Source organism: Hibiscus syriacus, unplaced genomic scaffold (genome assembly GCF_006381635.1).
Source record: "Hibiscus syriacus cultivar Baekdansim isolate YM2019G1 unplaced genomic scaffold, ASM638163v2 tig00110458_pilon, whole genome shotgun sequence".
Classification (NCBI taxonomy): domain Eukaryota; kingdom Viridiplantae; phylum Streptophyta; class Magnoliopsida; order Malvales; family Malvaceae; genus Hibiscus; species Hibiscus syriacus.
Window position 1 is genome coordinate 173,949 of NW_024062745.1, and position 18,036 is coordinate 191,984.

Consider the following 18,036-nt stretch of genomic DNA (forward strand, 5'->3'; position numbering starts at 1 on the left):
ACATATTGTAGCTTGTGAATCACACAATAATGAAACTGGAGGAGTCGGTCTTCCCCACAACGGAATATCTGCTAATAAACTTCTGAGCCACTCGGCTTCTTGCCCAGCTAGGTCAAGAGCTATAAACTCTGACTCCATAGTAGAACGAGCAATACAAGTCTGCTTTGATGATTTCCACGAGATTGCTGCTTCACCCAAAGTAAAAACATAACCGCTCGTAGAGCTTACCTCATCATTATCAGAAACCCATTTGGCATCACAATATCCTTCCAGTACCACAGGAAAGCCAACAAACTCAAGTTTCCAATCCAAAGTACCCTTAAGATACTTCAGTAAGCGTTTAAGAGCAATCCAGTGCTCACCACTCGGATTATGAGTATATCTACTCAGTCTACTCACAACATAAGCAATATCATGCCGAGTATAGTTCATTAAGAACATTAAGCTTCCGATTAACTTAGCATATTCAGTTTGGGAAACGTTACTTCCTTTATTCTTAACTAGATGTATGCTAGGGTCATAAGGAGTTCGAACAGGGACGACATCAAAACTGTCAAATTTCTTTAGCACTTTCTCTATATAATGTGCTTGATATAAAGAAAATCCCTTATTAGTTTTGGTAACTTTGACTCCTAAGATTACATCTACTTCTCCCAAATCTGTCATCTCAAACTTAGTGGACAAGAAATTTTTAACTTTGTTAATGGACTCAATGTTAGAACTGAAAATCAACATGTCATCAACATAAAGACTTATGATAACATTCAGTGTCAAACATCTTCGAATACACACAAGCATCCGAACCATTCACAACAAAACCAAACTAAGAATAGTTTTATGAAATTTCTCATACCACTATTTAGGAGCCTACTTAAGTCCATAGAGTGACTTTTTGAGTCTACAGACTTTGCCTTCTATACCAGGTGCTTCAAAACCTAGTGGCTGCTCCATGTAAATCTCCTCATCTAGATCTCCATTCAAGAAGCATTCTTAACATCCATTTGATGTACCTGCAACTTATGAATAGAGGCTAGTGCAAATAATGCACGAATCATTGAGATTTTTGTAACGGGAGAATATGTATCAAAGTAGTCTAAACCAAACCTTTGAGTGAACCCTTTGACGACTAACCTTGCCTTGTACCGCTGAATCGAACCATCTGGCCTTAGTTTCTTCTAGAAGACCCATTTGTTGGAGATTGGTTTGAATCCCTTAGGCAAGTCAACTAATTCCCAAGTATGATTAGACATTATCGATTCTAGTTCATTATTAACAGCGCTTTTCCAAAAACTAGCATCGATAGATCTTATAGCTTCTTCAAAGTTTTAGGATACTCATCTAATAGAAAAATTTGAGCTATAGGATCTGAAATGGAGTCTAAATCATTTATCTTAGAAATAAAGGAAGTAATAAAGTCTGGTCCAAAAGAGGTTTCAACTCTTTGTTTTTTACTTCTTCTAGGCTCGAAATCAATGTTCAGAAGACCTAGCAGGATTACTAGAAGAAGTAGATGGAATATTCTATTTGTGTTTCAATATTCATTCTCGGTTCCTTTAAAGGAAAAGTATTTTCAAAGAAAACAGCATCCCTTGACTCACAAATAGAATAATCTTGTAAAATAATGAATCTGTATGCAACAATATTTGTAGCATACCCTATAAAACTGCATCAACAGTTTTAGGTTCGATGGTGGACTTCTTAAAGTCTAGAAAACCCACTTTGGCCAGATACCCCACACTTTCAGGTATTGTAAATTAGGAGCGTATCCTTTCCACAATTCATATGGGGTAGAATCTAATTTCTTATGAGGAACCCGGTTCAAGATATGAGTTGCCGATAGAATGGCTTCCCCCTACATGTTATCAGATAACCCTGAACTTATTAGTAAAGAATTCATCATCTCTTTTAAAGTTCTATTTTTCCTTTCGGCTATACCATTCTGTTGAGGAAAATAGGGGGCTTTCATGAATTATGCCATTCTTTTCACAAATTCCTTTTAAGAAATTAGATCCATATTCACCACCTCTATCAGATCTAACCCGTTTGATTCTCCTATCTAACTGATTTTCTACTTCTGCCTTATAAATAAGAATAAGTTTTCAGCTTCATCTTTAGTTCTTTGGAGATAACTTTTGTATATCTTGAATAATCATCTACAAAAGTTATGTAGTAGTGTTTCCTCCTTTACTTTCAGTGTTTCTAAAATCTGATCAGTATGAATGAGTTCTAACAGTTCAGTCTTTCTATTAGAAACGGTCTTAAAGTGAGGTCTAGTATGCTTAGCTTCTACACAAATCTCACATTTGTTAAAGCTAGTTGTGTCTAGTTTAGGCAGAACATTCATATTCATTAATTTTTTTAAGCATGAATATATTCACATGTCCTAATCTAGCATGCCACATATCAATGGATTCAACAATATAAGCAGAAGTGGTAGCTTTATTTTCATTAAATTGAGTTTCTATGACAAATAAATCATTGCTTAAAAACCCTTTCCCCACATAATCACCATTTCGGGAAAGTACAAGTTTATCTACCTCAAAAACTAACTTAATGCCTGCCTTATTCAGAGCCCACCACTTATCAAATTTCTACGCAAGATAGGTACATACAGAACATTATTTAAAGCTAGAGTTTTACCAGAAGTCAGCTTGAGTAAAACCTTGCCTTTGCCTAGCACTTCAGAACTGCTAGAGTTCCTCATGTACACACATTCACCAGTGTTCCCATCCTCGAACTCGGTGAAAAACTCATTCCTTGCGAAGAAATGCTTCGAAGCGCCAGTGTCAACTACCCATTCTGAATTGTTCTCCACCAGATTAACTTCTGAGACCACCACATGAATGATCTCATCATCTTCTTCTACAACGTGCATCTGTGGCTTGTTGTCATTCTGGCAGTCTGAGCGGTGTTGGCATTGGTAAGCTTTGTGGCTGGGTAAACCGCATACATAACACTTGAACGTCTCTTCCGGTTTGGCTTTCCTGACTTCTTGAAGTGGTAGCCTATGTGGTTTCGTCTTCTTGTCTTGATTCTCACGTTTCATGATCTTCTTAAATTTAGACTCAACCAAGTTAGCTTTAAAAGATAAATTACTCATAGAATTAGTAAGCTTATCTTTTAAACGGTTGGCTTCTTCAATCTTCATATGGCCCACAAGTTCTTCAAGCGAAATGTCTCTCTTCTTATGCTTAAGAGAGTTGCGGTAGTCGGACCAGGACTTGGACAGCTTCTCAATGAGTACATTGGCTTGCAGCACCTCACACATTTGCATCCCTTCAGCGATGATGTCAGCGACTAAGTTCTCATAGTCATGGACTTGATCCATTATTGGCTTGTCGTTTTTCATCTGGAATTTGAGCCATTCGCCAACATATTTCTTGATACTTGGATCGTCCGCACCATACTTTTTGTCGAGAGTGTCCCATATTGCCTTGGCACTCCTTTCTCTAAGGAACATATCAAATAGTTTATTTGACATGTGGCTGAGCAGATGTCCTCGTACCGTCTTGTTGTCTTTCTCAAATTTCTCGTAGATAGCGAGAGCGGCTGCGGCGGTTGCTAAGGTATCATCATTGAGGACCACATCTGCATCATTACGGCAGTTGGGGTTGGCGGCATGGTAGATGGTGGCTTGAGTAGCACGTAGTCAAGATCAAACTGCTTGAAGAATATCAGATTCTTTGGGACCACCTTCTATAATTCTTTCCATCAAGTGCATCGAGCTTGGAAAGATCAGGGATTAGTTTGCTCAAAGGTGTTGTCATGATTGCAGTATGGAATTCGTTTCTAAATTGTTGAATATATGAACTGCAAAACTACACCGTTAGCACTAACTGAAAATATAAACAGTAATTAAAAGGAACAAATTCGTAAACCGTGTCGTGGTAAAAAACCTGTTAAACGAATTCACCCCGATGTGTGTAATCGCTGTAGTGGCGGACCGTCCCCCGAGGTTAACACGGTCGCTCCGAATTCTGTACACCCGAAACCGGAGTGGACTGCTGTGGTATTGCTCTTCTGATTGGAAAGCACTCAGAGAACTCAAGAGATAACTGTAGAAAACACTTTTGTAAGTGAACTGTGAATGTTTGAGAGTGAGTTGAGAAGCTGAATATAGCTCTCTATTTATAGGCTAGAAATAGGGTTATATCGTCCATAAAATTTCAGGATTAAATCTCTTCTTTTGTAACAGCTGAAACGTCTAGATGAACCTGACTCAAAAATAGTCCAGGTTCATTGCATCATTATTCAGCTGTTATAACTCCTGAAATTATATCATGTAATCCCTGGAATTAAATCAAATAACTCCTGTAACTCCTGATATTAACAGCTTGTCTCCTCTGTACAAAGATGGAAATCAGTCCAAATATATCTTAACGTTTTTTATTTAATTTAGGAAAAGCTGTTTAATTTCTGATAACTCTCATAACCAACTGTTATCATTTTAAATTAAACAGTCCTCAGCAACCTATAAATATCAGTTGAAATCTTTCACAATTTTCCATTTGTTTTTCAAAGAGAAATTCCTCAAGAATTTTCTCTAAAAAAGATAGTATCCGCGCGGACGTGTTGAAGACATGTATTACCACGACCACGACCACGAGCCGAGCCGAGCCGAGCCGTGCCGACCGAGCCGAGACGGACGGACGGCGGCGGTGGTGCGCGAGAGTCTCCTTGTTCTCTATCACTCAACAAGGAAGTGGGAAAGCCAAGACTTAAACCATTCCCAATAGTGTTTCCAATACTATGGGATTGAGGATTACCAATATTCCTACCTTTATTTCTGTCTAACTTAATGTTTTCATATCTTTCATAGGTGAAAGGCTAGAATATAAAAGCTATGGCATTCATGGACAAAGATGATAGCTCATTCAGGTTAAATGAAATTCAAAGCTTATGGAGAGCTGAACTAGTTGGGAGAGTAGATGAACTAACAAAATGGAAGCTAAACCTAGATGGAAGGGAGTTGAGGACTAAGTAGCTGACTGACTAGTGAAGTGTAGCTAGCTGCAAGGGAGTTGGAGTATGAGCTGATGAGCTGGACTGACACTAGATACCTAGCTGAGGTCCTCGCTAGTCCAAGTCACCTAGCTAGCTAGCTATTCACCTCTCTTGGCGCCAAACTATCATGTGCAAGGCACACCAAAGTCGAACCATCATGTACATCCACAAGGGTCTGTGCCTTCATCTAGGCGCTAAAGATGAGAAGGCATCGTTATTCGGCCAAGAATGCTTCAAAATTTGCAATCGAACCACATATGCCTTCCAGCCATTACCGAACCAACATCATTATTCAGCCAAGGGGATGCAATGCATTCAAGACGCATTCCAACCGAACTAACATCCCATTCGGTCATGGGAAGACGTGTGTTTTAAAGGAAGGGCTAGCCGAATTAAAGTTTGACCGAATGGTGTGTGCATTAAAGCATGGTGATGTGCAAGTTTCATACTCTTAAGAGTTAGTATCGGGTTGATTCTCATTAAGCGTGGCGATGTGCACTAAAGCATAACCTTTAGCATGGTGATGTGCATTAAAGCATGGTGATGTGCAAGTTAGAATTAAGAGTTTGAATACTCTTAAGAGTTAGTAATTTATTTTCTTTAGGTAAAGATTGACAGATGTACAAGTTTAAAATTCAGTATAGAACTGGTCCTGGATTTTCTTCTATTTTAGGTTTTCAGTTTAATAGAAATATTTTTCTTCTTCATTTTCTTTCTTTCTACACCCAAGCATGATCTCGATCATGTTTGGCTAAAATTTTCTTTAGCTAATAGCTGAGCGAAGAGTCGATCCATTCTCGTGAGAATTGTAAAAACACTTCATATCTTCATATTTCTTTCTTGATTTTCGACAGACAAGGAGAAGTATCTGCTTTTCTTCATGCATCTCAATATCTTCAATCCAAGGAGTGCACATTGGTTTGATCAACTTTGTGATCTACAGTTAGGAGGAGAGTCAGCTTGTAGCAAATTCAATTCCTTAAGGTGGCGTTTGGTTGGATGAATCCCTTGGAATTGGTGGGAATTTGAATCCAATTCCACCACTTTCTCAGTTTGGTTCAGTTTTTCAAGGGAATTGGAATCTCTGATGGAATTCAATTCCATCAATGAGGGAAAGTGAATTCCATCCAAAATGGATGAAATTCAATTCCCTTGATGGAGGGAATTGAAATTTGACCATACTACCCTCATCATCCTTTGGTAACTTATTTATATATTAAATAAAAATATTTTTTATTATTTCGGGTCTAGTCGAGTTTTTAATTCATATATTCGGGTCGGTAGGGTCGGGTGGAACTTTATTTGGTCGGTCGGATCATGTTTTTTTAAGTGTGATATTCGGGTCAGGTTCAGGTTTAGGTGAAAAAAACCGGACCGACCCGAAATTATATATAATTCAGGTCGGGTCGGAATAAGTCACTGTTTTTATTAAATAAAATAATTTTTTATTATTTCTGGTCAGGTCGGGTCGGATTTTTAATTCATATATTCGGGTCGGGTCGGATGAAACTTTATTTTGTTCGGGTCGGGCTTTTTAAGTGTGATATTCGGGTCTGGTTTTTTAAGTGTGATATTCGGGTCGGGTCGGGTTTAGGATAAAAAAAACCGGATCGACTCGAAAATATATATAATTCGGGTCGCGTCGATTAAGTCTGTTTTTATTAATAAAAATTTTTTTTTATTATTTCGGGCCGGGTCAGGTCGGATTTCTAATTCATATATTCGGGTCGAATGAAACTTTATTTTGTTCGGGTCGGGTCGGGTTTTTTAAGTGTGATATTCGGGTCGGGTCTGGTTATTTTAAGTGCGATATTCGGGTCGGGTCGGGTTTGGGTTTAGGGTGAAAAACCGGATCGACCCGAAAAATATAAAATTCAGTCGGGTCGGATTAAGTCACTGTTTTATTAAATAAAAATATTTTTTTATTATTTCAGGTCGGGTCGGGTCGGATTTCTAATTCATATATTCGGGTCGGGTCGGATGAAACTTTATTTGTTCAGGTTGGGTTTGGGTTTTTTTAAGTGTGATATTTGGGTCGAGTCGGGTCGGGGTTTTTTAAGTGTGATATTCCAGGTCAGGTCGGGTCGGGTTTCGGGTTTAGGGTGAAAAAAAATCGGACCGACCCGAAAAAAAATATAATTTTACCTTATATATTTAAGAATAATTACAATAATACCCCTCTATATATAATTTTTTTCAATTAAGTCAATGTTTTTTATTGAATAAAAATAATTTTTTTCATTTTTTTTGAGTCATGTCGTGTTGAGTTTCTAATTATATTGAATCAAATAGTTTTTTGGTATATTTTTTGGTAACTAATTAACATACTCCGATTGAATGTATCGAAATATTGCTCTATCTTTTGGTAACTTATTACATATTTGATTGCGATGATTTTAACTTATAATGTTTATTAGCATGATTTTTTAATTTATTGAAATGAATAATCAATCAATAAAATGAAAATTTAATATTTTTTAATTTTATAATATATTTACTATATGTAAGTTGTAAAATAAACTAAATAAAAACAAAAAACAAGAAGGGTAATTCTGTCATTTTACATTACTGAAATCAATTCATCTGACATGTCTGCGAACCAAACAGAATATGAAATTGGATTCCAATTCCTACAGATTCTAATTCCTTCACAGATTCTAATTCCCTCATAAACATTCTAGCGAATCAAACGCCACTTAAGACTTAGCGACTGTCTGCTAAGGGAAATCAAGATCGGGTTTGATTCTCATTAAGATACCATAGTCCTAGCATGGGCTTTTCCAGTTCCAACTAGCATTGGCGTTAATATCGATAGTTGATATTAATCCAAACAAGGGCTAATTTTTAAGGATTAACTTTGGAAATCAGTTCACAAGAGAGAAGAGCAAGTTACAAGGGTTGGTCCTTATAGATCGTAACCGACAAGTATACAAAGTAAAATCTATTTCAGTGACCGAGACAGATTGAGGCGAAATGAATCTAGAGACTATCTTTCATCTTTATTATTTCTTTACAATTTACTTCTTCTATTTTTTTATTATTCATTTCGCCTTAATTTTATTTTATTTATTTAGTTTACTTTATTATTCAAAAAAACCCATCTTTTAATTCTTTTGTTTTTATAGATTTTTTGGTTAAAGATCAATTCAGATTGATATTAAAACTTTTGAATCCATTTGGACCAATATCCTTCTTCTCTATTCTACATTCTTAACATAATTATCCGAGAAAAAAATTAATTATTTGATAATTACGACGTTTGTCACAAAATATGTAAATCACACACGTATAATCCTACATCTACTCAGAATCAATGCATTACTACTCTTGTCCGGAGGTTATATAAGATTATGTCGGTTCGATAATTTACATGGCAATGTAATTTTTTTGTTCGGGATAAAAAATTTAATCGTAGAAGAAAAGAAAAAAGGCAGAGTTTTATTTTGTTATTGTCACTGGACGAAGAAGGTGGTTAGAGTGACATCAATAGTGAGTGACGATATTGTGAGCCGAGGAGAGATTAAAAGTGTTTTTAGGATTGTCTGAAAGGTAAAATAAATAAATAAATAAATAAATAAATAAAAGTTTAGGGCTCAAGAGAAATTTCTCAAGAAAATTTAAATTGATATTTTATATAAAATTTAAAATTTAAAATTTAAATTAAAAATTAATCATTTTTAACATGCCACATCACATATATAATTAGATTTAACTACTTGATGTTTTATTTTATTAATATGAAATAAATACAAGGTAGTATATGTTCAAAGATAACTTCTAACCTTTTATTATTGAATACTCACACCCTAACATCTATGATGCTCATACACGGGTCCTCAATGAATAATAACAATTCATTTATATGAAATAATTAAAAGTTAAGCAGTCAAAATCAGAAGAAATCCAAATAAAATTAACCTTCGCTATAATTTACTCAAAACATTTGAAAGATAAATTTAGACCTTACAAATTTGACTCGAACCGATTTACTCAAACCGTGATCCGAAATAGACTCGAATATGATGACCCAAATTTAACTCAAAACTCAAACAAATCAAATCAAACCAAAACTGACATGAATTTTAACCAAAATAAAAATAATCCGAACCGAAAGCAACCTAAACTGAAAGTAACCAAATCAAAAGCAACCTTAACCAGAAGTAACTCGAATCTAATTTATCCAAAGCCGATCTAAAATGAATATCAATCCGATTTTAACCCGATAATTGAGTTAAAGTGTACAAATAATTTATTTGTATTATTATCTATTTTTTAGCAATGTGTTAAATAATAAACTAGTAAGATAAATTCAAGTATATATATTAATTATTTATTTGGTTTCAACTTTAATTATTTTTATTAATTAAATCTAACTTTAAAATTTATATATTTAATTAAATAAATTTAAATTAATTCATTAATTAATTAATTATTACGATAAAATTAATTTTTTTCATAAAATATTTTTATATAATATTCTAATTCTATTTCTATAAAATAATAATAGCTTTATCATCTCAGAATTTATGTTAAATTTTATTTAAATTTTTTAATTTTATTAATTTAATAGTAATTTATTAATTTAATATCTATTTTAGATTCCATTAATTAATGAACTAAAATATTAAATTAATCTTTAAATCATCTGAATAATAATTTATTATTCAATATTTCATTTTAGATTCTACTACCTTGTGATTCAAAATTATTAAATTGGTTTCTAATTTATTTAAATTAAATTATGATTTATTAATTTAATATTTTACTTTAGAACTACTAAAATAATTTTCTAAAATATTAAATTGATTTATAAATTATTTTAATTCCTACATATATATATATAATACAATTATTTAAACCTAATATAAAAAACTTATTTTTACAATATAAAGATATCAATTTTTATTTATAATTTAAAATTAAATATCATCAATGATATGATAATATAATATCATTTACAATTATATTTAAAAATAATATTTATTCAAACATAAATAGTATAATAATATTATTAAGTGTAATAAAAAATATCATATTTATAATTGAATGTTAAACATCTAGTTTAAATTTTAATTGATAAACACTCATATAAAAAAAAATTCTAATCAAATAAATCTTACCATAAATTTTTCTGTTCGGATCAATAAGAAAAATAACACAACCTCTAACATATCTTATAGATTGAGTTTAGGTTAAATTATAATCCCTAAATAATAATTTAAATTCCATGAATTAAGCATAAATGATAAGATTAAAAAAAAGATGAGTTTAGGTTAAATCATAATGTTAGTTGTTGATAGTCGGTATTCTCTATTATCTTTTTTCTTTATATCATATCTTTATTTCCTTTTGTCTTTTGATTTTCAATAAGTATGCTTGTATTACACGTTTTCATATGTATTTATGACACTTTTATTATGATTTTTGGCATTTTTTTTTTTTTTTGACCTTTTTTAATTTATTTTTTTTAATGGTTGATTTGACATCGTCACAATGATTAAGATAGCGTTTATCTGATATCTTGTTTTTCTTCCTATTTTGGACCATTGGATTGGATTTGGATACCTGATTTATGTTCGTTGATAGCTTTTCACGTCACTCGAATCTAATTTTTGGTTTGTCAGTGGTCTTTCAATAGTTTGATCTATTTGTGGTTTGTTTGCCGATATGCAATCAGATATGGTTGTTACTATCTTTGTTCGAATTTTTCGGTTAGATTTAATATTTCCTTACATGATCCTTTGTGATCTTAAGTTGCTAGTTTTGTTTCAATGATTAAGGAAATTTTGCTACTTAGTGCTTAATTTATGATTATGATTGTAAACTTTTATTGTAATTTGGATATTTTCTATTTTAAATAAAATTAGTTACTTCTATAAAAAAAAACATTTTTTTTACAAAAATATATTAATAATTATATATATATAATTGATTTGACTATATCCAACTTAACCCGAATTGACCCGAAAATTTAAAGTTAACCCGAACCAAAAATAATTGATCTGATATTAACTCTACTCGAAAATTAGTCTATCCGATTTGATCCAATCTAAAATAAATAGATTCGATATTGATTTGAACTGAAAATTAATCTATATGATATTTGATCAGATTTGATACTTAAACCTATCTGACTTATTATAACCCAAATAAAACTCAAACTGAAATTAATCCTACTCAACTAGAATTCAACCCGAATAAAGTCTAAAGTCAAGATGACCCAAACCGTACATTTTCCTACTTTTCCCTCTCACCGGAGCTTTCTCACTGCTAGCCGCCTCTTTTGTATCCCTCGTTGGACCCCATTTCAATTTCTTGTTCCAAAGGTCTTTCTTTTTTTTTTCCTTCACTAAATCGCTTGCCTTAATTTGTCTCCCTTTTTGGCGCTCGAAGTTGAAGAAAGGGAAACCCTAGAAAAATGGGGGAATCCACGAGAATGATCGATGTGGAGAAGTTGATATCTTATAGTGACGATCTAGTGGAGGTGTTGAGGGACAGAAGGGACATTACCAACGCAACGCAGTGTTTGAAGCACTTTACGATCTCCGCTCGCATTGCGACTCTGATTTCAAAGAAGTTTATCGATTGCTTCAAGGTGTCTTTCCTTTCTACTTCTCTTCGTTACCGCAGAAATTAAGAGGATAAGAATGGAAGTGAATGAAGATCTTTTCCTTCTTTTTATTTTTGAAATGCAGAATATGAAGAAAAGATCGAAGCTTGCAAGAAGAAAACAGAGCTGTCAAAGTCTGAGGTCGTCGATTGTGCTGAAATGGATTCTGCAGAAGGAATTCCAAGAGGAATTTGAAAAGAAAGTCGTCTTAAGGAGGAGTTTAGATAAGTATATGTATTTTTGGGAGTTTTTGTATGTATTATTTTTTAAAGCTTTGGTTTTTGGTGTTTGATTTGTTTCTCTTAAATATTCTTTTATAAGAACACGGCTATTTGCAAGGAGATAATGGAGCTGGAGCGCCAGAGAGGTTTGATTGAAGAACAGAAGAAAAAGCTAAGAAAATTTGAGCAAGACAATCTCAAAGAACAGTAAGTTGAGGAATTCCTATTTCTGTACCAATTCATGTTTGGTTGTTCATACACTGTTAACTGTTCTTTGCATGAATGTGTCTGGAAAAATAAGAGAAAGATCTTGACTTGAATTTCTTAACTTTATTTCCATGTATATGTTTCTTGGTGGGGTATTGTGGGCGTTTTTCCTTAAAATGATCCAGCCTCGATAATGCAAATGGGATCAGTGATGTTTGATTGATTTAGTGTTTTTTTTAATAGTTGTGTGATTACAAGGTTGTATCTAATCTGAACTTTCTTAGTCTAATGACAACGTACACGCCTGTACACACCTGCAAACGTATAGCCTGAATCCGAGACAGAACAATATTCCTTTTTATCACCGAGTCAACTTGGTGTGTTTTCTTTTCGTGTTTCTTGATTATGCTTTTATTTTAATTGATTTTTTTATCCTTTTAAGAATAGATTTGCTCTTTTTTGTAAGGGTGGTCCTTATCTAAAGGGGCATGAAATGGAAGCAAAATTTATATTAAAAAAACCCCTACTAAGATCTAGGTCTCTCAATTACGAATCATACAGTTTAAGTCTCCTATTTGTATTTTTTTGACGAGCTGAACTATCAATCCTAATATTTTCTTATCCCAAAGAAGTTGTAATGGTTCCCAAGCTGTCTTTTGTTGAGTCGGTGTCTAGAGTTCAGAAATGAATCATTGTTCTTTGATCTTGCAGGAGAAAGCTTTCGATGTATGCCTTTGTAACTAACATTATTCCAGACTTGGAAGACCAATCCAAAATCTCAGCCCATATCCTTCGGATAAAATATTACTTTTCCTTTCTTCTTGTTTCTTTGCCAATTATCAGTTTTTTTTCATATCTAAAGTTATTTTTATTGCTTTATGAGATTCTCCTTTATTTAAATTTACCACAGGTATAGTGGATAGAGATAAAAAGGTGTTTAAGAAGTTTGAATTTGACCCATCAAAAATGGCTGCTTTTGATGCTTGTGATAGCCTGTGGAAGATGATAAATTCCCAGTAACCATTGCTCATATTGTCTATGGTGGATATATGTAACAAAATATGTAATGTGTGTTTCTAATGCCTGTACACTTTTTTCATATTAAATGCTTGAACTCACGTGTAATAGATTATTTTGGTTCTTCGAGCCTTGGTAGAGCAACTTTGGGACTAAATTAAAAACTTTTCAAAATTGCAAGCAGGCTAAACATAGCAGGACTAAATTATAACAAGTATTAACAAATTTCAAACTAGACTTTTTTTTCACAAACAATACTGGTAAGGTATACAAATCACAAGGTGTTCTTGAGATTTGGACCCATCAAGTTCCTTCATGAATCAAGTATGCAGTTCTTGAATGGATCAAGTATGATTTGTACTTGACTGAATAAGAACTTGTCATAAGTGTCATTTCGGTCAATTCTTTTATGTTATATCTTTAAAAAAAAATTATAGGAATAGGGATCTCGTTAAACACCCCACTCATAACTTATTAACTCAGTAAGGGCTAAGAAAATAAGCAAGCGGAAGGGAGAAAAGATTGCCCAATATAAAAATAAAAAGATTTCAAAATACAACTTAAGAAGCAAACCGCAAATAGAACAAAAGATCCTAATAGGACCCTGAAACCAAAGCACAATGACTGAAAAACAAGGAGACAAGCAATAAAGCAGAACTATCCAATTCCAGATTTAGCCAAAGAATCGGCTTCACTATGAGCACACGTGGGATGAATCGAATGAAGTCGTTGAACGCGATTCGTTCAGTAATATTCTTAATAAAACTCGCGAAGCAAGGGGGAGAGGAGGCAGGGAACTTTACCCAGTCCACAGCAGATTGATTGTCCATTCAATGATAAGCGAAGTGCCCCAACCAAAATATCCTTTGAATAGGGAAGTAGCACAGCCAATGGCCTTGAGCTCAGCCAAGATAGCGAGACCAGGACCGATGCTTGAGGAGAAACTACAGAGAACCTTACCAGCATTGTTCGAAGGAATCCACTTTACCACCGGCTTGTTTAGAATGAGACATGGCACCGTCAACGTTGAATTTAAGAAAATCCTCCAGAGGAGGAGAACAAGAAATGGGTTTAGAAGGATTAACCACTCTATTTGAAACACAATCATCCAAGGAAGGGTCTGCAAAGATACCGTCTCTAAAATCGGAGCATTTGGAAATTTTACTTTGATATCAATTCGAAGCTTGACCAAGCTTTCCATCTGAGAGTAATCAGCGTCGCAACCATTAAATAATATATCATTTCTAAGCAACTGTACATTCCAAATAATACGAAAGGAATGAGTGACCGAATGGAACTAGAGCAATGCTTATGTGAGGACTGCCACTGCCAGGAGAGGAGAGCCAATGTAGGGTCTTGATTAAGAAAAATAACGATACCCAAAAAGCATACATCCTAGATTAAAGTTTCCAGTAGAATACCCAATAGAAGAAGAGATGGTCCACCCATTCTGCAGCTTTAAGACATAAAGGACAATGAGAATCTTAATGGTCGGGACACCCCTTTTAAGAAGTTCCACTCCGACCGGGACATGCTTTTGGATAACAAGTCAAAGGAAGATTTCGAATTTTAGAAGGGTGATACAGGGAAGTTCTGCCGTGCGGCGTTTATAAAATGGTGTGACCGGTTAAATAAGTGATCGGTTAAATTTAGACCGGTTATGTTATATCATTTAACCGGAATATTATTAAGTACAATAACATATTAAGTACTGCTTATATAATGTAATATGTAAGGCTTATAATAAAATAGGTTAATTACTAGAAATATTATCAAGCACAATAATATATTAGGTACCGCTTATATAATAAATATGTATCACTTATATAATAAAATAGATCAATTACTGGAAACATTATCAAACACAATAACATATTATGTAGCACTTATATAATGTAATAAGTAGCGCTTGTATATAAAATAGTAGCGCTTATATAAAAAATAGGTTAATTACTATAAACATTATCAAGCACAATAACATATTAGGTACCACTTATATAATGTAATAGGTAACACTTATATAATAAAAGGTTAATTACTGGAAACATTATCAAGCACAATACATATTAGGTAGCACTTATATAACGTAATAGGTAACGCTTATATAAATAGGTTAATTACTTAATTTGTATTACAACGTATTAGGTAAACACTTAAAATGTTACTAAGATACATATGGTTAATTATTATTTTAAAATAATTGTACTTTATTGATGTAATAACATTATTTTGTTATTACTTACTTGTACGTTATAAAAAAAAAAAGCTATGTTGATTATAATATTTTTATTCATTTATTAACGAAAAAAATAATTGCATCTTGTAATTAAGTTTACAATGTAATATAATAAGAATATTATTTGAAAATAAATTATTTATGAATTGTAAAAAATATTTATTATCTAATTATACATATTAACGTAATTTAAAGGACTTGCAAAGATTATTTTTTATTATAAGGATCTTTTGTTTTAATGACGTAAAAACTCATTAATACTTTTTATAATGTACAAGTTAAGTAATAACCGCTTATATATATTTTGTTAATTACTTAATTTGTTATTATAACATATTAGTAATACTTAAAATGTTACCAAGATATAATAAAATAATATTATTATTAACAAAATAACAATATTTTTTAAAATAAACATTGTAAATTACCTATTACATTATAATTATCGTTTCGATATTTTTGGGATCGATACAATTTTAATGTATCGACACTTTATGCGTGCACCTCGTTGGGCATTCATTCTGGAAAAAAGTATCGACACAAACTTAAAATGTGTCGATACATTATGTAGACATATTTTCTCATAAAACCGGTATATTTATACCGAGTACATTGTAAATTTACCTATTACATTGTAATTATCGGTTTCGATGTTTTTGGGATCGATATTTTTAATAAATGTATCAACACTTTATATGTGCACCTCGTTTGGCATTCATTCTAGACAAAATGTCGACACTTTTTAAATTTGTGTCGATACATTATGTTGATTTATTCTCTCATAAATCGGTATATTTATACAGGTTACATTATAAATTTACCTATTACATTATATCGATTTCTATGTAACATATGTCGATACTTTTTGAAAATGTATCGACACATATGTTTCACTATTCTATCATTATAATATAATTAAGATATATTATTCTTATTATAATAAATAATAATATAATTATAATAATTTTATTTTAATAAAATAAAATAATCATAATTTTTTATTTATAAATTATAGATATAATATTTTAATCGTAATATTGACAAATAATATTAAATAAATATTCTAAATTTTAAAAATAATATTATTATTTTGTTAATAAATAATATATTATTGTATTTGATGTTAATAAATAATTTTTTAAAAATTGTATAATTGTGTTTACTAATTTTATCATTAAAAAAATTTATTTTACCGGTTTTGTTATTGTTGGGTTAATAAAACCGATAAAAATTACCTAAAACATTATTATTCTACCTAAAACATCAATGTTTTTAACATTTCCGGTAAAATACCCAACAATAACAAAAAACCGGTAAAAAATAACAAACCAGTAATGCTTTACCTTTTTGTTAAAACAATGATATTTTCGGTATTTTTTACCGGTTTATTATGCACAACAATAATAAATCGGTATATTTTTACCCGGTAAAATGCCAAATAATAAAAAACCGATAGAAATAATGATATTTTCGGTAATTTTACCGGTTTTGTTATGCACAACAATAACAAAATCGATACACTTTTTTTAGCCAATAACAAAACCGATATCACCTCACGTGAACATTCCCATTATACCAATCCAAACAAAGATTTCCGACAATATTCTGACTCCGAGGCAGGTGAACTTGTTGAGCTAATAGTTTTAATAAAAAAATACCATTTGAAGGTGATCTTCTAAGGTGCGACACCTCAAATATACTACTAAAAAAAGATGTTATTGATTTTGTTATTTTTTTTTAATAAAATCGATAAAAATTTACCAAAGTATTATTATTTCTACCAGTTTTATTATAATTGTTAATTATCGGTGTTGGTAAACGTGGTAGAAAAACCCGATAAAAAATAATGTTTTAGGTAGTATTTTATCAGATATGTTACCAAAACCGATAAAACACCCAATAATAATAAACCGATAGAAATAATAATGTTTTAGGTAATTTTTTACCGCTTTTGTTAAAAAAATAATAACAAAACCAATAACGTCTTTTTTAACCGCATATTAAAATTGTTACATGTGATCATTTCCCCATTTGAAGAGCCGTTCCAAAATAACCAATCCTTAGTTAAGACTTGACTTTAAAGCTTCAAAGCAAGAACCAGAGGAAATTCCATGGAGTTAGTTCCAAACCGAAGAGGTTTCTCCTAAGAGGAATATCTCATAACCATACATCTTTGATTTTGGTACCAAAATCAGTAATTTTACATCTTTGGTTGTGGAAAAGAGCAAAGATGCGAGGGAAACGAAACTGCGGGGGAATTTTAAAGAGCCATGCATCTTTCCAGCAGGAAATGGAGGTCTCATCACCAACTTGAATCTGAAGACTTTTTCGGAGGCAAGAGCCCAGGGAATCATTAGCAGAAAAAAAAGCAGCAATGTTAGATCAAATCCATGAATATGCTCTCAGTTTTGGAGGAGGAGAGCGAAGGACCCTACCATCCGACTTGAGTTTACGAGACATAACTTGCTTCCGAAGGTTGTCTGGCTAATTACCAAAGCTTCATATCCATTTGTCAAGGAGGGCTATGTTTGAACCCTAAGTCAGCACCAAGGCCTCCCAAAGGGTGGGCTTGCAGATATTCGACCAGCTAACCCAGTGATTCTTCTTAGCCTCTGAGGATCCACCCCCAGGAAAAAAAAATTGACATTATACTGTTGAGTTCTTTAAGGATAAAAGCAGGAACCTTAAAGATCGAGAGGAAGTAAATTGGTAAGCTCCACAATATATTTGATCAGTGTCAA

The 18,036-nt window shown here is 32.5% G+C and overlaps 1 long non-coding RNA gene across 1 annotated transcript; it reads right to left on the reverse strand.

The window, feature by feature from the left end:
* Positions 1-2,616: 2,616 nt before the first annotated feature.
* LOC120126370 lies at positions 2,617-15,811 on the reverse strand. The gene is made up of 3 exons (XR_005516456.1): positions 15,800-15,811; positions 11,617-11,620; positions 2,617-2,749 (listed from the first exon to the last, which is right to left on the reverse strand). It is a non-coding gene; the product is annotated as an uncharacterized LOC120126370 (long non-coding RNA).
* Positions 15,812-18,036: the final 2,225 nt, after the last annotated feature.